Genomic DNA, 22078 nt, shown 5'->3' on the forward strand with positions numbered 1-22078 from the left:
TGGGCTGACAGTATATAGGGTAGGCTGACAGTATATTGGGTAGGGTGGGCTGACAGTATATAGGGTAGGGTAGGCTGACAGTATATAGGGTAGGGTGGGCTGACAGTATATAGGGTAGGGTAGGCTGACAGTATATAGGGCAGGGTAGGCTGACAGTATATAGGGCAGGGTAGGGCTAACAGTATATAGGGTAGGGTGGGCTGACAGTATATAGGGTAGGGTAGGGCTAACAGTATATAGGGTAGGGTAGGTGACAGTATATAGGGCAGGGTGGGCTGACAGTATATAGGGTAGGGTGGGCTGACAGTATATAGGGTAGGGTGGGCTAACAGTATATATGGTAGGGTGGGCTGACAGTGTATAGGGTAGGATAGGCTGACAGTATATAGGGTAGGGTAGGGCTGACAGTGTATAGGGTAGGGTGGGCTGACAGTATATAGGGTAGGATAGGCTGACAGTATATAGGGTAGGGTAGGGCTGACAGTGTATAGGGTAGGGTGGGCTGACAGTGTATAGGGCAGGGTGGGCTGACAGTATATAGGGTAGGGTGGGCTGACAGTATATAGGGTAGGGTGGGCTGACAGTATATAGGGCAGGGTGGGCTGACAGTATATAGGGTAGGGTGGGCTGACAGTATATAGGGCAGGGTGGGCTGACAGTATATAGGGTAGGGTGGGCTGACAGTATATAGGGTAGGGTGGGCTGACAGTATATAGGGTAGGGTGGGCTGACAGTATATAGGGTAGGGTGGGCTGACAGTATATAGGGTAGGTGGGCTGACAGTATATAGGGTAGGGTAGGCTGACAGTATATAGGGCAGGGTAGGGCTGACAGTACATAGGGTAGGGTGGGCTGACAGTATATAGGGTAGGATGGGCTGACAGTGTATAGGGTAGGGTGGGCTGACAGTATATAGGGCAGGGTGGGCTGACAGTATATAGGGCAGGGTGGGCTGACAGTATATAGGGTAGGGTGGGCTGACAGTATATAGGGTAGGGTGGGCTGACAGTATATAGGGTAGGGTGGGCTGACAGTATATAGGGTAGGTGGGCTGACAGTATATAGGGTAGGGTGGGCTGACAGTATATAGGGTAGGGTGGGCTGACAGTATATAGGGTAGGGTGGGATGACAGTATATAGGGTAGTGTGGGCTGACAGTATATAGGGCAGGGTAGGCTGATAGTATATAGAGTAGGGTGGGCTGACAGTATATAGGGTAGGGTGGGCTGACGGTATATAGGGGAGGGTGGGCTGACAGTATATAGGGTAGGCTGACAGTATATAGGGTAGGGTGGGCTGACAGTATATAGGGTAGGCTGACAGTATATTGGGTAGGGTGGGCTGACAGTATATAGGGTAGGGTAGGCTGACAGTATATAGGGTAGGGTGGGCTGACAGTATATAGGGTAGGGTAGGCTGACAGTATATAGGGCAGGGTAGGCTGACAGTATATAGGGCAGGGTAGGGCTAACAGTATATAGGGTAGGGTGGGCTGACAGTATATAGGGTAGGGTAGGGCTAACAGTATATAGGGTAGGGTAGGTGACAGTATATAGGGCAGGGTGGGCTGACAGTATATAGGGTAGGGTGGGCTGACAGTATATAGGGTAGGGTGGGCTAACAGTATATATGGTAGGGTGGGCTGACAGTGTATAGGGTAGGATAGGCTGACAGTATATAGGGTAGGGTAGGGCTGACAGTGTATAGGGTAGGGTGGGCTGACAGTATATAGGGTAGGATAGGCTGACAGTATATAGGGTAGGGTAGGGCTGACAGTGTATAGGGTAGGGTGGGCTGACAGTGTATAGGGTAAGGTGGGCTGACAGTATATAGGGTAGGGTGGGCTGACAGTATATAGGGTAGGGTGGGCTGACAGTTTATAGGGTAGGGCTGACAGTATATAGGGTAGGCTGACAGTATATAGGGTAGGGTGGGCTGACAGTATATAGGGTAGGGTAGGCTGACAGTATATAGGGTAGGGTGGGCTGACAGTATATAGGGTAGGCTGACAGTATATAGGGTAGGGTGGGCTGACAGTATATAGGGTAGGGTGGGCTGACAGTATATAGGGTAGGGTGGGCTGACAGTATATAGGGTAGGGTAGGCTGACAGTATATAGGGTAGGGTGGGCTGACAGTATATAGGGTAGGCTGACAGTATATAGGGTAGGGTGGGCTGACAGTATATAGGGTAGGGTGGGCTGACAGTATATAGGGTAGGGCTGACAGTATATAGGGTAGGGTAGGCTGACAGTTTATTGGGTAGGGTAGGGCTGACAGTATTTAGGGTAGGGTAAGGCTGACAGTATATAGGGTAGGGTGGGCTGACAGTATATAGGGTAGGGTGGGCTGACAGTATATAGGGTAGGGTGGGCTGACAGTATATAGGGTAGGGTGGGCTGACAGTATATAGGGTAGGGTGGGCTAACAGTATATAGGGTAGGGTGGGCTGACAGTGTATAGGGTAAGGTGGGCTGACAGTATATATGGTAGGATAGGCTGACAGTATTTAGGGTAGGGTAGGGCTGACAGTGTATAGGGTAGGGTGGGCTGACAGTATATAGGGTAGGATAGGCTGACAGTATATAGGGTAGGGTAGGGCTGACAGTGTATAGGGTAGGGTGGGCTGACAGTGTATAGGGTAAGGTGGGCTGACAGTATATAGGGTAGGGTGGGCTGACAGTATATAGGGTAGGGTGGGCTGACAGTTTATAGGGTAGGGCTGACAGTATATAGGGTAGGCTGAAAGTATATAGGGTAGGGTGGGCTGACAGTATATAGGGTAGGGTAGGCTGACAGTATATAGGGTAGGGTGGGCTGACAGTATATAGGGTAGGGTGGGCTGACAGTATATAGGGTAGGCTGACAGTATATAGGGCAGGGTGGGCTGACAGTATATAGGGTAGGGTGGGCTGACAGTATATAGGGTAGGGTGGCCTGACAGTATATAGGGTAGGGTGGGCTGACAGTATATAGGGTAGGGTGGGCTGACAGTATATAGGGTAGGGTGGGCTGACAGTATATAGGGTAGGGTGGGCTGACAGTATATAGGGTAGGGTGGGATGACAGTATATAGGGTAGTGTGGGCTGACAGTATATAGGTCAGGGTAGGCTGATAGTATATAGAGTAGGGTGGGCTGACAGTATATAGGGTAGGGTGGGCTGACAGTATATAGGGTAGGGTGGGCTGACAGTATATAGGGTAGGCTGACAGTATATAGGGCAGGGTAGGGCTAACAGTATTTAGGGTAGGGTGGGCTGACAGTATATAGGGTAGGGTAGGGCTAACAGTATATAGGGTAGGGTAGGGCTGACAGTATATAGGGCAGGGTGGGCTGACAGTATATAGGGTAGGGTGGGCTGACAGTATATAGGGTAGGGTGGGCTAACAGTATATATGGTACGGTGGGCTGACAGTGTATAGGGTAGGATAGGCTGACAGTATATAGGGTAGGGTAGGGCTGACAGTGTATAGGGTAGGGTGGGCTGACAGTATATAGGGTAGGATAGGCTGACAGTATATAGGGTAGGGTAGGGCTGACAGTGTATAGGGTAGGGTGGGCTGACAGTGTATAGGGCAGGGTGGGCTGACAGTATATAGGGTAGGGTGGGCTGACAGTATATAGGGTAGGGTGGGCTGACAGTATATAGGGCAGGGTGGGCTGACAGTATATAGGGTAGGGTGGGCTGACAGTATATAGGGCAGGGTGGGCTGACAGTATATAGGGTAGGGTGGGCTGACAGTATATAGGGTAGGGTGGGCTGACAGTATATAGGGTAGGGTGGGCTGACAGTATATAGGGTAGGGTGGGCTGACAGTATATAGGGTAGGTGGGCTGACAGTATATAGGGTAGGGTAGGCTGACAGTATATAGGGCAGGGTAGGGCTGACAGTACATAGGGTAGGGTGGGCTGACAGTATATAGGGTAGGATGGGCTGACAGTGTATAGGGTAGGGTGGGCTGACAGTATATAGGGCAGGGTGGGCTGACAGTATATAGGGCAGGGTGGGCTGACAGTATATAGGGTAGGGTGGGCTGACAGTATATAGGGCAGGGTGGGCTGACAGTATATAGGGTAGGGTGGGCTGACAGTATATAGGGTAGGGTGGGCTGACAGTATATAGGGTAGGGTGGGCTGACAGTATATAGGGTAGGTGGGCTGACAGTATATAGGGTAGGGTGGGCTGACAGTATATAGGGTAGGGTGGGCTGACAGTATATAGGGTAGGGTGGGATGACAGTATATAGGGTAGTGTGGGCTGACAGTATATAGGGCAGGGTAGGCTGATAGTATATAGAGTAGGGTGGGCTGACAGTATATAGGGTAGGGTGGGCTGACGGTATATAGGGGAGGGTGGGCTGACAGTATATAGGGTAGGCTGACAGTATATAGGGTAGGGTGGGCTGACAGTATATAGGGTAGGCTGACAGTATATTGGGTAGGGTGGGCTGACAGTATATAGGGTAGGGTAGGCTGACAGTATATAGGGTAGGGTGGGCTGACAGTATATAGGGTAGGGTAGGCTGACAGTATATAGGGCAGGGTAGGCTGACAGTATATAGGGCAGGGTAGGGCTAACAGTATATAGGGTAGGGTGGGCTGACAGTATATAGGGTAGGGGCTAACAGTATATAGGGTAGGGTAGGTGACAGTATATAGGGCAGGGTGGGCTGACAGTATATAGGGTAGGGTGGGCTGACAGTATATAGGGTAGGGTGGGCTAACAGTATATATGGTAGGGTGGGCTGACAGTGTATAGGGTAGGATAGGCTGACAGTATATAGGGTAGGGTAGGGCTGACAGTGTATAGGGTAGGGTGGGCTGACAGTATATAGGGTAGGATAGGCTGACAGTATATAGGGTAGGGTAGGGCTGACAGTGTATAGGGTAGGGTGGGCTGACAGTGTATAGGGTAAGGTGGGCTGACAGTATATAGGGTAGGGTGGGCTGACAGTATATAGGGTAGGGTGGGCTGACAGTTTATAGGGTAGGGCTGACAGTATATAGGGTAGGCTGACAGTATATAGGGTAGGGTGGGCTGACAGTATATAGGGTAGGGTAGGCTGACAGTATATAGGGTAGGGTGGGCTGACAGTATATAGGGTAGGCTGACAGTATATAGGGTAGGGTGGGCTGACAGTATATAGGGTAGGGTGGGCTGACAGTATATAGGGTAGGGTAGGCTGACAGTATATAGGGTAGGGTGGGCTGACAGTATATAGGGTAGGCTGACAGTATATAGGGTAGGGTGGGCTGACAGTATATAGGGTAGGGTGGGCTGACAGTATATAGGGTAGGGCTGACAGTATATAGGGTAGGGTAGGCTGACAGTTTATTGGGTAGGGTAGGGCTGACAGTATTTAGGGTAGGGTAAGGCTGACAGTATATAGGGTAGGGTGGGCTGACAGTATATAGGGTAGGGTGGGCTGACAGTATATAGGGTAGGGTGGGCTGACAGTATATAGGGTAGGGTGGGCTGACAGTATATAGGGTAGGGTGGGCTAACAGTATATAGGGTAGGGTGGGCTGACAGTGTATAGGGTAAGGTGGGCTGACAGTATATAGGGTAGGATAGGCTGACAGTATTTAGGGTAGGGTAGGGCTGACAGTGTATAGGGTAGGGTGGGCTGACAGTATATAGGGTAGGATAGGCTGACAGTATATAGGGTAGGGTAGGGCTGACAGTGTATAGGGTAGGGTGGGCTGACAGTGTATAGGGTAAGGTGGGCTGACAGTATATAGGGTAGGGTGGGCTGACAGTATATAGGGTAGGGTGGGCTGACAGTTTATAGGGTAGGGCTGACAGTATATAGGGTAGGCTGAAAGTATATAGGGTAGGGTGGGCTGACAGTATATAGGGTAGGGTAGGCTGACAGTATATAGGGTAGGGTGGGCTGACAGTATATAGGGTAGGGTGGGCTGACAGTATATAGGGTAGGCTGACAGTATATAGGGCAGGGTGGGCTGACAGTATATAGGGTAGGGTGGGCTGACAGTATATAGGGTAGGGTGGCCTGACAGTATATAGGGTAGGGTGGGCTGACAGTATATAGGGTAGGGTGGGCTGACAGTATATAGGGTAGGGTGGGCTGACAGTATATAGGGTAGGGTGGGCTGACAGTATATAGGGTAGGGTGGGATGACAGTATATAGGGTAGTGTGGGCTGACAGTATATAGGTCAGGGTAGGCTGATAGTATATAGAGTAGGGTGGGCTGACAGTATATAGGGTAGGGTGGGCTGACAGTATATAGGGTAGGGTGGGCTGACAGTATATAGGGTAGGCTGACAGTATATAGGGTAGGGTGGGCTAACAGTATATATGGTAGGGTGGGCTGACAGTGTATAGGGTAAGGTGGGCTGACAGTATATAGGGTAGGATAGGCTGACAGTATATAGGGTAGGGTAGGGCTGACAGTGTATAGGGTAGGGTGGGCTGACAGTATATAGGGTAGGATAGGCTGACAGTATATAGGGTAGGGTAGGGCTGACAGTGTATAGGGTAGGGTGGGCTGACAGTGTATAGGGTAAGGTGGGCTGACAGTATATAGGGTAGGGTGGGCTGACAGTATATAGGGTAGGGTGGGCTGACAGTTTATAGGGTAGGGCTGACAGTATATAGGGTAGGCTGACAGTATATAGGGTAGGGTGGGCTGACAGTATATAGGGTAGGGTAGGCTGACAGTATATAGGGTAGGGTGGGCTGACAGTATATAGGGTAGGCTGACAGTATATAGGGTAGGGTGGGCTGACAGTATATAGGGTAGGGTGGGCTGACAGTATATAGGGTAGGGTGGGCTGACAGTATATAGGGTAGGGTAGGGCTGACAGTATATAGGGTAGGGTAGGCTGACAGTTTATTGGGTAGGGTAGGGCTGACAGTATTTAGGGTAAGGTAAGGCTGACAGTATATAGGGTAGGGTGGGCTGACAGTATATAGGGTAGGGTGGGCTGACAGTATATAGGGTAGGGTGGGCTGACAGTATATAGGGTAGGGTGGGCTGACAGTATATAGGGTAGGGTGGGCTAACAGTATATAGGGTAGGGTGGGCTGACAGTGTATAGGGTAAGGTGGGCTGCCAGTATATAGGGTAGGGTAGGCTGACAGTATATAGGGTAGGGTAGGGCTGACAGTGTATAGGGTAGGGTGGGCTGACAGTATATAGGGTAGGATAGGCTGACAGTATATAGGGTAGGGTAGGGCTGACAGTGTATAGGGTAGGGTGGGCTGACAGTGTATAGGGTAAGGTGGGCTGACAGTATATAGGGTAGGCTGACAGTTTATTGGGTAGGGTAGGGCTGACAGTATTTAGGGTAGGGTAAGGCTGACAGTATATAGGGTAGGGTGGGCTGACAGTATATAGGGTAGGGTGGGCTGACAGTATATAGGGTAGGGTGGGCTGACAGTATATAGGGTAGGGTGGGCTGACAGTATATAGGGTAGGGTAGGACTGACAGTATATAGGGTAGGCTGACAGTTTATTGGGTAGGGTAGGGCTGACAGTATTTAGGGTAGGGTAAGGCTGACAGTATATAGGGTAGGGTGGGCTGACAGTATATAGGGTAGGGTGGGCTGACAGTATATAGGGTAGGGTGGGCTGACAGTATATAGGGTAGGGTGGGCTGACAGTATATAGGGTAGGGTGGGCTGACAGTATATAGGGTAGGGTAGGCTGACAGTTTATTGGGTAGGGTAGGGCTGACAGTATTTAGGGTAGGGTAAGGATGACAGTATATAGGGTAGGGTAGGCTGACAGTATATAGGGTAGGGTGGGCTGACAGTATATAGGTTAGGGTGGGCTGACAGTATATAGGGTAGGGCTGACAGTATTTAGGGTAGGGTAAGGCTGACAGTATATAGGGTAGGGTAGGCTGACAGTATATAGGGTAGGGTGGGCTGACAGTATATAGGGTAGGGTGGGCTGACAGTATGTAGGGTAGGGTGGGCTAACAGTATATAGGGTAGGGTGGGCTGACAGTATATAGGGTAGGGTGGGCTGACAGTATATAGGGTAGGGTGGGCTGACAGTATATAGGGTAGGGTGGGCTGACAGTATATAGGGTAGGCTGACAGTATACACGGTAGGGTGGGCTGACAGTATATAGGGCAGGGTGTGCTGACAGTATATAGGGTAGGCTGACAGTATATAGGGTAGGCTGACAGTATATAGGGTAGGGTGGGCTGACAGTATATAGGGTAGGCTGACAGTATATAGGGTAGGGTGGGCTGACAGTATATAGGGTAGGGTGGGCTGACAGTATATAGGGTAGGGTAGGGCTGACAGTATATAGGGCAGGGTGGGCTGACAGTTTTTAGGGTAGGATAGGCTGACAGTATATAAGGTAGGCTGACAGTATATAGGGTAGGGTGGGCTGACAGTATATAGGGTAGGGTGGGCTGACAGTATATAGGGTAGTGAAGGTTGACAGTATATAGGGTAGGGTGGGCTGACAGTATATAGGGTAGGGTGGGCTGACAGTATATAGGGTAGGGCAGGCTGACAGTATATAGGGCAGGGCTGGCTGACAGTGTATAGGGTAGGGTGGGCTGACAGTATATAGGGTAGGGTGGGCTGACAGTATATAGGGTAGGGTGGGCTGACAGTATATAGGGTAGGGTGGGCTGACAGTATATAGGGTAGGGTGGGCTGACAGTATATAGGGTAGGGTGGGCTGACAGTATATAGGGTAGGGTAGGCTGACAGTTTATTGGGTAGGGTAGGGCTGACAGTATATAGGGTAGGGTTAGGCTGACAGTATATAGGGTAGGGTAGGCTGACAGTATATAGGGTAGGGTGGGCTGACAGTATATAGGGTAGGGCTGACAGTATATAGGGTAGGGTAGGCTGACAGTATATAGGGTAGGGTGGGCTGACAGTATATAGGGTAGGGTGTGCTGACAGTATATAGGGTAGGGTAGGCTGACAGTTTATTGGGTAGGGTAGGGCTGACAGTATTTAGGGTAGGGTAAGGCTGACAGTATATAGGGTAGGGTAGGCTGACAGTATATAGGGTAGGGTGGGCTGACAGTATATAGGGTAGGCTGACAGTATATAGGGTAGGGTAGGCTGACAGTATATAGGGTAGGGTGGGCTGACAGTATGTAGGGTAGGGTGGGCTGACAGTATATAGGGCAGGGTAGGCTGACAGTATATAGGGCAGGGTGGGCTGATAGTATATAGGGTAGGGTGGGCTGACAGTATATAGGGTAGGGTGGGCTGACAGTATATAGGGTAGGCTGACAGTATATAGGGCAGGGTGGGCTGACAGTATATAGGGTAGGATAGGCTGACAGTATATAGGGTAGGATGGGCTGACAGTATATAGGGTAGGGTGCGCTGACAGTATATAGGGTGGGCTAACAGTATATAGGGTAGGGTGGGCTGACAGTATATAGGGTAGGCTGACAGTATATAGGGTAGGGTAGGCTGACAGTATATATGGCAGGGTGGACTGACAGTATATAGGGTAGGATAGGCTGACAGTATATAGGGTAGGGTGGGCTAACAGTATATAGGGCAGGGTGGGCTGACAGTATATAGGGTAGGATAGGCTGACAGTATATAGGGCAGGGTGGGCTGACAGTATATAGGGTAGGATAGGCTGACAGTATATAGGGTAGGGTGGGCTAACAGTATATAGGGCAGGGTGGGCTGACAGTATATAGGGTAGGATAGGCTGACAGTATATAGGGCAGGGTGGGCTGACAGTATATAGGGTAGGATAGGCTGACAGTATATAGGGTAGGATAGGCTGACAGTATATAGGGTAGGGTGGGCTGACAGTATATAGGGTAGGGTGGGCTGACAGTATATAGGGTAGGGTGGGCTGACAGTATATAGGGCAGGTTGGGCTGACAGTATATAGGGTAGGGTGGGCTGACAGTATATAGGGTAGGGTGGGCTGACAGTATATAGGGCAGGGTGGGCTGACAGTATATAGGGTAGGGTAGGGCTGACAGTATATAGGGCAGGGTGGGATGACAGTATATAGGGTAGGGTGGGCTGACAGTATATAGGGTAGGGTGGGATGACAGTATATAGGGTAGGGTGACAGTATATAGGGTAGGGTGGGCTGACAGTATATAGGGTAGGGTGGGATGACAGTATATAGGGTAGGATAGGCTGACAGTATATATGGTAGGGTGACAGTATATAGGGTAGGGTAGGCTGACAGTATATAGGGTAGGGTAGGCTGAGAGTATATAGGGTAGGGTGACAGTATATAGGGTAGGGTGACAGTATATAGGGTAGGGTGGGCTGACAGTATATAGGGTAGGGTGGGATGACAGTATATAGGGTAGGGTGACAGTATATAGGGTAGGGTGGGCTGACAGTATATAGGGTAGGGTGGGCTGACAGTATATAGGGTAGGGTGGGCTGACAGTATATAGGGTAGGGTGGGCTGACAGTATATAGGGTAGGGTGGGCTGACAGTATATAGGGTAGGCTGACAGTATATAGGGTAGGATGGGCTGATAGTATATAGGGTAGGGTGGGCTGACAGTATATAGGGTAGGATAGGCTGACAGTATATAGGGTAGGGTGGGCTGACTGTATATAGGGTAGGGTGGGCTGACAGTATATAGGGTAGGATAGGCTGACAGTATATAGGGCAGGGTGGGATGACAGTATATAGGGTAGGGTGGGCTGATAGTATATAGGGTAGGGTGGGCTGACAGTATATAGGGTAGGGTAGGCTGACAGTATATAGGGTAGGATAGGCTGACAGTATATAGGGCAGGGTGGGATGACAGTATATAGGGTAGGGTGGGCTGATAGTATATAGGGTAGGGTGGGCTGACAGTATATAGGGTAGGATAGGCTGACAGTATATAGGGTAGGGTGGGCTGACAGTATATAGGGTAGGGTAGGCTGACAGTATATAGGGTAGGCTGACAGTATATAGGGTAGGATGGGCTGATAGTATATAGGGTAGGGTGGGCTGACAGTATATAGGGTAGGATAGGCTGACAGTATATAGGGTAGGGTGGGCTGACTGTATATAGGGTAGGGTGGGCTGACAGTATATAGGGTAGGATAGGCTGACAGTATATAGGGCAGGGTGGGATGACAGTATATAGGGTAGGGTGGGCTGATGGTATATAGGGTAGGGTGGGCTGACAGTATATAGGGTAGGGTAGGCTGACAGTATATAGGGTAGGATAGGCTGACAGTATATAGGGCAGGGTGGGATGACAGTATATAGGGTAGGGTGGGCTGATAGTATATAGGGTAGGGTGGGCTGACAGTATATAGGGTAGGATAGGCTGACAGTATATAGGGTAGGGTGGGCTGACAGTATATAGGGTAGGGTGGGCTGACAGTATATAGGGTAGGCTGACAGTATATAGGGTAGGGTGGGCTGACTGTATATAGGGTAGGGTGGGCTGACAGTATATAGGGTAGGGTGGGCTGACAGTATATAGGGTAGGGTGGGCTGACAGTATATAGGGTAGGGTGGGCTGACAGTATATAGGGTAGGGTGGGCTGACAGTATATAGGGTAGGGTGGGCTGACAGTATATAGGGTAGGGTAGGCTGACAGTTTATTGGGTAGGGTAGGGCTGACAGTATATAGGGTAGGGTTAGGCTGACAGTATATAGGGTAGGGTAGGCTGACAGTATATAGGGTAGGGTGGGCTGACAGTATATAGGGTAGGGCTGACAGTATATAGGGTAGGGTAGGCTGACAGTATATAGGGTAGGGTGGGCTGACAGTATATAGGGTAGGGTGTGCTGACAGTATATAGGGTAGGGTAGGCTGACAGTTTATTGGGTAGGGTAGGGCTGACAGTATTTAGGGTAGGGTCAGGCTGACAGTATATAGGGTAGGGTAGGCTGACAGTATATAGGGTAGGGTGGGCTGACAGTATATAGGGTAGGCTGACAGTATATAGGGTAGGGTAGGCTGACAGTATATAGGGTAGGGTGGTCTGACAGTATGTAGGGTAGGGTGGGCTGACAGTATATAGGGCAGGGTAGGCTGACAGTATATAGGGCAGGGTGGGCTGATAGTATATAGGGTAAAGTGGGCTGACAGTATATAGGGTAGGGTGGGCTGACAGTATATAGGGTAGGCTGACAGTATATAGGGCAGGGTGGGCTGACAGTATATAGGGTAGGATAGGCTGACAGTATATAGGGTAGGATGGGCTGACAGTATATAGGGTAGGGTGCGCTGACAGTATATAGGGTGGGCTAACAGTATATAGGGTAGGGTGGGCTGACAGTATATAGGGTAGGCTGACAGTATATAGGGTAGGGTAGGCTGACAGTATATATGGCAGGGTGGACTGACAGTATATAGGGTAGGATAGGCTGACAGTATATAGGGTAGGGTGGGCTAACAGTATATAGGGCAGGGTGGGCTGACAGTATATAGGGTAGGATAGGCTGACAGTATATAGGGCAGGGTGGGCTGACAGTATATAGGGTAGGATAGGCTGACAGTATATAGGGTAGGGTGGGCTAACAGTATATAGGGCAGGGTGGGCTGACAGTATATAGGGTAGGATAGGCTGACAGTATATAGGGCAGGGTGGGCTGACAGTATATAGGGTAGGATAGGCTGACAGTATATAGGGTAGGATAGGCTGACAGTATATAGGGTAGGGTGGGCTGACAGTATATAGGGTAGGGTTGGCTGACAGTATATAGGGTAGGGTGGGCTGACAGTATATAGGGCAGGTTGGGCTGACAGTATATAGGGTAGGGTGGGCTGACAGTATATAGGGTAGGGTGGGCTGACAGTATATAGGGCAGGGTGGGCTGACAGTATATAGGGTAGGGTAGGGCTGACAGTATATAGGGCAGGGTGGGATGACAGTATATAGGGTAGGGTGGGCTGACAGTATATAGGGTAGGGTGGGATGACAGTATATAGGGTAGGGTGACAGTATATAGGGTAGGGTGGGCTGACAGTATATAGGGTAGGGTGGGATGACAGTATATAGGGTAGGATAGGCTGACAGTATATAGGGTAGGGTGACAGTATATAGGGTAGGGTAGGCTGACAGTATATAGGGTAGGGTAGGCTGACAGTATATAGGGTAGGGTGACAGTATATAGGGTAGGGTGACAGTATATAGGGTAGGGTGGGCTGACAGTATATAGGGTAGGGTGGGATGACAGTATATAGGGTAGGGTGACAGTATATAGGGTAGGGTGGGCTGACAGTATATAGGGTAGGGTGGGCTGACAGTATATAGGGTAGGGTGGGCTGACAGTATATAGGGTAGGGTGGGCTGACAGTATATAGGGTAGGGTGGGCTGACAGTATATAGGGTAGGCTGACAGTATATAGGGTAGGATGGGCTGATAGTATATAGGGTAGGGTGGGCTGACAGTATATAGGGTAGGATAGGCTGACAGTTTATAGGGTAGGGTGGGCTGACTGTATATAGGGTAGGGTGGGCTGACAGTATATAGGGTAGGATAGGCTGACAGTATATAGGGCAGGGTGGGATGACAGTATATAGGGTAGGGTGGGCTGATAGTATATAGGGTAGGGTGGGCTGACAGTATATAGGGTAGGGTAGGCTGACAGTATATAGGGTAGGATAGGCTGACAGTATATAGGGCAGGGTGGGATGACAGTATATAGGGTAGGGTGGGCTGATAGTATATAGGGTAGGGTGGGCTGACAGTATATAGGGTAGGATAGGCTGACAGTATATAGGGTAGGGTGGGCTGACAGTATATAGGGTAGGGTAGGCTGACAGTATATAGGGTAGGCTGACAGTATATAGGGTAGGATGGGCTGATAGTATATAGGGTAGGGTGGGCTGACAGTATATAGGGTAGGATAGGCTGACAGTATATAGGGTAGGGTGGGCTGACTGTATATAGGGTAGGGTGGGCTGACAGTATATAGGGTAGGATAGGCTGACAGTATATAGGGCAGGGTGGGATGACAGTATATAGGGTAGGGTGGGCTGATGGTATATAGGGTAGGGTGGGCTGACAGTATATAGGGTAGGGTAGGCTGACAGTATATAGGGTAGGATAGGCTGACAGTATATAGGGCAGGGTGGGATGACAGTATATAGGGTAGGGTGGGCTGATAGTATATAGGGTAGGGTGGGCTGACAGTATATAGGGTAGGATAGGCTGACAGTATATAGGGTAGGGTGGGCTGACAGTATATAGGGTAGGGTGGGCTGACAGTATATAGGGTAGGCTGACAGTATATAGGGTAGGGTGGGCTGACTGTATATAGGGTAGGGTGGGCTGACAGTATATAGGGTAGGATAGGCTGACAGTATATAGGGCAGGGTGGGATGACAGTATATAGGGTAGGGTGGGCTGATAGTATATAGGGTAGGATAGGCTGACAGTATATAGGGCAGGATAGGCTGACAGTATATAGGGTAGGGTGGGCTGACAGTATATAGGGTAGTATAGGCTGACAGTATATAGGGTAGGATAGGCTGACAGTATATAGGGTAGGGTGGGCTGACAGTATATAGGGTAGGATAGGCTGACAGTATATAGGGTAGGGTGGGATGACAGTATATAGGGTAGGGTGGGCTGACAGTATATAGGGTAGGGTAGGCTGACAGTATATAGGGTAGGGTGGGCTGACAGTATATAGGGTAGGGTGGGCTGACAGTATATAGGGTAGGGTGGGCTGACAGTATATAGGGTAGGGTAGGCTGACAGTTTATTGGGTAGGGTAGGGCTGACAGTATATAGGGTAGGGTTAGGCTGACAGTATATAGGGTAGGGTAGGCTGACAGTATATAGGGTAGGGTGGGCTGACAGTATATAGGGTAGGGCTGACAGTATATAGGGTAGGGTAGGCTGACAGTATATAGGGTAGGGTGGGCTGACAGTATATAGGGTAGGGTGTGCTGACAGTATATAGGGTAGGGTAGGCTGACAGTTTATTGGGTAGGGTAGGGCTGACAGTATTTAGGGTAGGGTAAGGCTGACAGTATATAGGGTAGGGTAGGCTGACAGTATATAGGGTAGGGTGGGCTGACAGTATATATAGGGTAGGCTGACAGTATATAGGGTAGGGTAGGCTGACAGTATATAGGGTAGGGTGGGCTGACAGTATGTAGGGTAGGGTGGGCTGACAGTATATAGGGCAGGGTAGGCTGACAGTATATAGGGCAGGGTGGGCTGACAGTATATAGGGTAGGGTGGGCTGACAGTATATAGGGTAGGGTGGGCTGACAGTATATAGGGTAGGCTGACAGTATATAGGGCAGGGTGGGCTGACAGTATATAGGGTAGGATAGGCTGACAGTATATAGGGTAGGATTGGCTGACAGTATATAGGGTAGGGTGCGCTGACAGTATATAGGGTGGGCTAACAGTATATAGGGTAGGGTGGGCTGACAGTATATAGGGTAGGCTGACAGTATATAGGGTAGGGTAGGCTGACAGTATATATGGCAGGGTGGACTGACAGTATATAGGGTAGGATAGGCTGACAGTATATAGGGTAGGGTGGGCTAACAGTATATAGGGCAGGGTGGGCTGACAGTATATAGGGTAGGATAGGCTGACAGTATATAGGGCAGGGTGGGCTGACGGTATATAGGGTAGGATAGGCTGACAGTATATAGGGTAGGGTGGGCTAACAGTATATAGGGCAGGGTGGGCTGACAGTATATAGGGTAGGATAGGCTGACAGTATATAGGGCAGGGTGGGCTGACAGTATATAGGGTAGGATAGGCTGACAGTATATAGGGTAGGATAGGCTGACAGTATATAGGGTAGGGTGGGCTGACAGTATATAGGGTAGGGTGGGCTGACAGTATATAGGGTAGGGTGGGCTGACAGTATATAGGGCAGGGTGGGCTGACAGTATATAGGGTAGGGTGGGCTGACAGTATATAGGGTAGGGTGGGCTGACAGTATATAGGGCAGAGTGGGCTGACAGTATATAGGGTAGGGTAGGGCTGACAGTATATAGGGCAGGGTGGGATGACAGTATATAGGGTAGGGTGGGCTGACAGTATATAGGGTAGGGTGGGATGACAGTATATAGGGTAGGGTGACAGTATATAGGGTAGGGTGGGCTGACAGTATATAGGGTAGGGTGGGATGATAGTATATAGGGTAGGATAGGCTGACAGTATATAGGGTAGGGTGACAGTATATAGGGTAGGGTAGGCTGACAGTATATAGGGTAGGGTAGGCTGACAGTATATAGGGTAGGGTGACAGTATATAGGGTAGGGTGACAGTATATAGGGTAGGGTGGGCTGACAGTATATAGGGTAGGGTGGGATGACAGTATATAGGGTAGGGTGACAGTATATAGGGTAGGTGGGCTGACAGTATATAGGGTAGGGTGGGCTGACAGTATATAGGGTAGGCTGGGCTGACAGTATATAGGGTAGGGTGGGCTGACAGTATACAGGGTAGGGTGGGCTGACAGTATATAGGGTAGGCTGACAGTATATAGGGTAGGATGGGCTGATAGTATATAGGGTAGGGTGGGCTGACAGTATATAGGGTAGGATAGGCTGACAGTATATAGGGTAGGGTGGGCTGACTGTATATAGGGTAGGGTGGGCTGACAGTATATAGGGTAGGATAGGCTGACAGTATATAGGGCAGAGTGGGATGACAGTATATAGGGTAGGGTGGGCTGACAGTATATAGGGTAGGGTGGGCTGACAGTGTATAGGGTAGGGTAGGCTGACAGTATATAGGGTAGGATAGGCTGACAGTATATAGGGCAGGGTGGGATGACAGTATATAGGGTAGGGTGGGCTGATAGTATATAGGGTAGGGTGGGCTGACAGTATATAGGGTAGGATAGGCTGACAGTATATAGGGTAGGGTGGGCTGACAGTATATAGGGTAGGGTGGGCTGACAGTATATAGGGTAGGCTGACAGTATATAGGGTAGGATGGGCTGATAGTATATAGGGTAGGGTGGGCTGACAGTATATAGGGTAGGATAGGCTGACAGTATATAGGGTAGGGTGGGCTGACTGTATATAGGGTAGGGTGGGCTGACAGTATATAGGGTAGGATAGGCTGACAGTATATAGGGCAGGGTGGGATGACAGTATATAGGGTAGGGTGGGCTGATGGTATATAGGGTAGGGTGGGCTGACAGTATATAGGGTAGGGTAGGCTGACAGTATATAGGGTAGGATAGGCTGACAGTATATAGGGCAGGGTGGGATGACAGTATATAGGGTAGGGTGGGCTGATAGTATATAGGGTAGGGTAGGCTGACAGTATATAGGGCAGGGTGGGATGACAGTATATAGGGTAGGGTGGGCTGATAGTATATAGGGTAGGGTGGGCTGACAGTATATAGGGTAGGATAGGCTGACAGTATATAGGGTAGGGTGGGCTGACAGTATATAGGGTAGGGTGGGCTGACAGTATATAGGGTAGGCTGACAGTATATAGGGTAGGATGGGCTGATAGTATATAGGGTAGGGTGGGCTGACAGTATATAGGGTAGGATAGGCTGACAGTATATAGGGTAGGGTGGGCTGACTGTATATAGGGTAGGGTGGGCTGACAGTATATAGGGTAGGATAGGCTGACAGTATATAGGGCAGGGTGGGATGACAGTATATAGGGTAGGGTGGGCTGAGAGTATATAGGGTAGGATAGGCTGACAGTATATAGGGTAGGGTGGGCTGATAGTATATAGGGTAGGGTGGGCTGACAGTATATAGGGTAGGATAGGCTGACAGTATATAGGGTAGGGTGGGCTGACAGTATATAGGGTAGGGTGGGCTGACAGTATATAGGGTAGGCTGACAGTATATAGGGTAGGATTGGCTGACAGTATATAGGGTAGGGTGCGCTGACAGTATATAGGGTGGGCTAACAGTATATAGGGTAGGGTGGGCTGACAGTATATAGGGTAGGCTGACAGTATATAGGGTAGGGTAGGCTGACAGTATATATGGCAGGGTGGACTGACAGTATATAGGGTAGGATAGGCTGACAGTATATAGGGTAGGGTGGGCTAACAGTATATAGGGCAGGGTGGGCTGACAGTATATAGGGTAGGATAGGCTGACAGTATATAGGGCAGGGTGGGCTGACGGTATATAGGGTAGGATAGGCTGACAGTATATAGGGTAGGGTGGGCTAACAGTATATAGGGCAGGGTGGGCTGACAGTATATAGGGTAGGATAGGCTGACAGTATATAGGGCAGGGTGGGCTGACAGTATATAGGGTAGGATAGGCTGACAGTATATAGGGTAGGATAGGCTGACAGTATATAGGGTAGGGTGGGCTGACAGTATATAGGGTAGGGTGGGCTGACAGTATATAGGGTAGGGTGGGCTGACAGTATATAGGGCAGGGTGGGCTGACAGTATATAGGGTAGGGTGGGCTGACAGTATATAGGGTAGGGTGGGCTGACAGTATATAGGGCAGAGTGGGCTGACAGTATATAGGGTAGGGTAGGGCTGACAGTATATAGGGCAGGGTGGGATGACAGTATATAGGGTAGGGTGGGCTGACAGTATATAGGGTAGGGTGGGATGACAGTATATAGGGTAGGGTGACAGTATATAGGGTAGGGTGGGCTGACAGTATATAGGGTAGGGTGGGATGATAGTATATAGGGTAGGATAGGCTGACAGTATATAGGGTAGGGTGACAGTATATAGGGTAGGGTAGGCTGACAGTATATAGGGTAGGGTAGGCTGACAGTATATAGGGTAGGGTGACAGTATATAGGGTAGGGTGACAGTATATAGGGTAGGGTGGGCTGACAGTATATAGGGTAGGGTGGGATGACAGTATATAGGGTAGGGTGACAGTATATAGGGTAGGTGGGCTGACAGTATATAGGGTAGGGTGGGCTGACAGTATATAGGGTAGGCTGGGCTGACAGTATATAGGGTAGGGTGGGCTGACAGTATACAGGGTAGGGTGGGCTGACAGTATATAGGGTAGGCTGACAGTATATAGGGTAGGATGGGCTGATAGTATATAGGGTAGGGTGGGCTGACAGTATATAGGGTAGGATAGGCTGACAGTATATAGGGTAGGGTGGGCTGACTGTATATAGGGTAGGGTGGGCTGACAGTATATAGGGTAGGATAGGCTGACAGTATATAGGGCAGAGTGGGATGACAGTATATAGGGTAGGGTGGGCTGATAGTATATAGGGTAGGGTGGGCTGACAGTGTATAGGGTAGGGTAGGCTGACAGTATATAGGGTAGGATAGGCTGACAGTATATAGGGCAGGGTGGGATGACAGTATATAGGGTAGGGTGGGCTGATAGTATATAGGGTAGGGTGGGCTGACAGTATATAGGGTAGGATAGGCTGACAGTATATAGGGTAGGGTGGGCTGACAGTATATAGGGTAGGGTGGGCTGACAGTATATAGGGTAGGCTGACAGTATATAGGGTAGGATGGGCTGATAGTATATAGGGTAGGGTGGGCTGACAGTATATAGGGTAGGATAGGCTGACAGTATATAGGGTAGGGTGGGCTGACTGTATATAGGGTAGGGTGGGCTGACAGTATATAGGGTAGGATAGGCTGACAGTATATAGGGCAGGGTGGGATGACAGTATATAGGGTAGGGTGGGCTGATGGTATATAGGGTAGGGTGGGCTGACAGTATATAGGGTAGGGTAGGCTGACAGTATATAGGGTAGGATAGGCTGACAGTATATAGGGCAGGGTGGGATGACAGTATATAGGGTAGGGTGGGCTGATAGTATATAGGGTAGGGTAGGCTGACAGTATATAGGGCAGGGTGGGATGACAGTATATAGGGTAGGGTGGGCTGATAGTATATAGGGTAGGGTGGGCTGACAGTATATAGGGTAGGATAGGCTGACAGTATATAGGGTAGGGTGGGCTGACAGTATATAGGGTAGGGTGGGCTGACAGTATATAGGGTAGGCTGACAGTATATAGGGTAGGATGGGCTGATAGTATATAGGGTAGGGTGGGCTGACAGTATATAGGGTAGGATAGGCTGACAGTATATAGGGTAGGGTGGGCTGACTGTATATAGGGTAGGGTGGGCTGACAGTATATAGGGTAGGATAGGCTGACAGTATATAGGGCAGGGTGGGATGACAGTATATAGGGTAGGGTGGGCTGATAGTATATAGGGTAGGATAGGCTGACAGTATATAGGGTAGGGTGGGCTGATAGTATATAGGGTAGGGTGGGCTGACAGTATATAGGGTAGGATAGGCTGACAGTATATAGGGTAGGGTGGGCTGACAGTATATAGGGTAGGGTGGGCTGACAGTATATAGGGTAGGCTGACAGTATATAGGGTAGGATGGGCTGATAGTATATAGGGTAGGGTGGGCTGACAGTATATAGGGTAGGATAGGCTGACAGTATATAGGGTAGGGTGGGCTGACTGTATATAGGGTAGGGTGGGCTGACAGTATATAGGGTAGGATAGGCTGACAGTATATAGGGCAGGGTGGGATGACAGTATATAGGGTAGGGTGGGCTGATAGTATATAGGGTAGGATAGGCTGACAGTATATAGGGCAGGATAGGCTGACAGTATATAGGGTAGGGTGGGCTGACAGTATATAGGGTAGTATAGGCTGACAGTATATAGGGTAGGATAGGCTGACAGTATATAGGGTAGGATAGGCTGACAGTATATAGGGTAGGGTGGGATGACAGTATATAGGGTAGGGTGGGCTGACAGTATATAGGGTAGGGTAGGCTGACAGTATATAGGGTAGGGTGGGCTGACAGTATATAGGGTAGGGTGGGCTGACAGTATATAGGGTAGGGTGGGCTGACAGTTTATAGGGTAGGGTAGGCTGACAGTTTATTGGGTAGGGTAGGGCTGACAGTATATAGGGTAGGGTTAGGCTGACAGTATATAGGGTAGGGTAGGCTGACAGTATATAGGGTAGGGTGGGCTGACAGTATATAGGGTAGGGCTGACAGTATATAGGGTAGGGTAGGCTGACAGTATATAGGGTAGGGTGGGCTGACAGTATATAGGGTAGGGTGTGCTGACAGTATATAGGGTAGGGTAGGCTGACAGTTTATTGGGTAGGGTAGGGCTGACAGTATTTAGGGTAGGGTAAGGCTGACAGTATATAGGGTAGGGTAGGCTGACAGTATATAGGGTAGGGTGGGATGACAGTATATATAGGGTAGGCTGACAGTATATAGGGTAGGGTAGGCTGACAGTATATAGGGTAGGGTGGGCTGACAGTATGTAGGGTAGGGTGGGCTGACAGTATATAGGGCAGGGTAGTCTGACAGTATATAGGGCAGGGTGGGCTGACAGTATATAGGGTAGGGTGGGCTGACAGTATATAGGGTAGGGTGGGCTGACAGTATATAGGGTAGGCTGACAGTATATAGGGCAGGGTGGGCTGACAGTATATAGGGTAGGATAGGCTGACAGTATATAGGGTAGGATGGGCTGACAGTATATAGGGTAGGGTGCGCTGACAGTATATAGGGTGGGCTAACAGTATATAGGGTAGGGTGGGCTGACAGTATATAGGGTAGGCTGACAGTATATAGGGTAGGGTAGGCTGACAGTATATATGGCAGGGTGGACTGACAGTATATAGGGTAGGATAGGCTGACAGTATATAGGGTAGGGTGGGCTAACAGTATATAGGGCAGGGTGGGCTGACAGTATATAGGGTAGGATAGGCTGACAGTATATAGGGCAGGGTGGGCTGACGGTATATAGGGTAGGATAGGCTGACAGTATATAGGGTAGGGTGGGCTAACAGTATATAGGGCAGGGTGGGCTGACAGTATATAGGGTAGGATAGGCTGACAGTATATAGGGCAGGGTGGGCTGACAGTATATAGGGTAGGATAGGCTGACAGTATATAGGGTAGGATAGGCTGACAGTATATAGGGTAGGGTGGGCTGACAGTATATAGGGTAGGGTGGGCTGACAGTATATAGGGTAGGGTGGGCTGACAGTATATAGGGCAGGGTGGGCTGACAGTATATAGGGTAGGGTGGGCTGACAGTATATAGGGTAGGGTGGGCTGACAGTATATAGGGCAGAGTGGGCTGACAGTATATAGGGTAGGGTAGGGCTGACAGTATATAGGGCAGGGTGGGATGACAGTATATAAGGTAGGGTGGGCTGACAG

Source organism: Salvelinus fontinalis, chromosome 1, assembly GCF_029448725.1.
Source record: "Salvelinus fontinalis isolate EN_2023a chromosome 1, ASM2944872v1, whole genome shotgun sequence".
NCBI lineage: Eukaryota > Metazoa > Chordata > Actinopteri > Salmoniformes > Salmonidae > Salvelinus > Salvelinus fontinalis.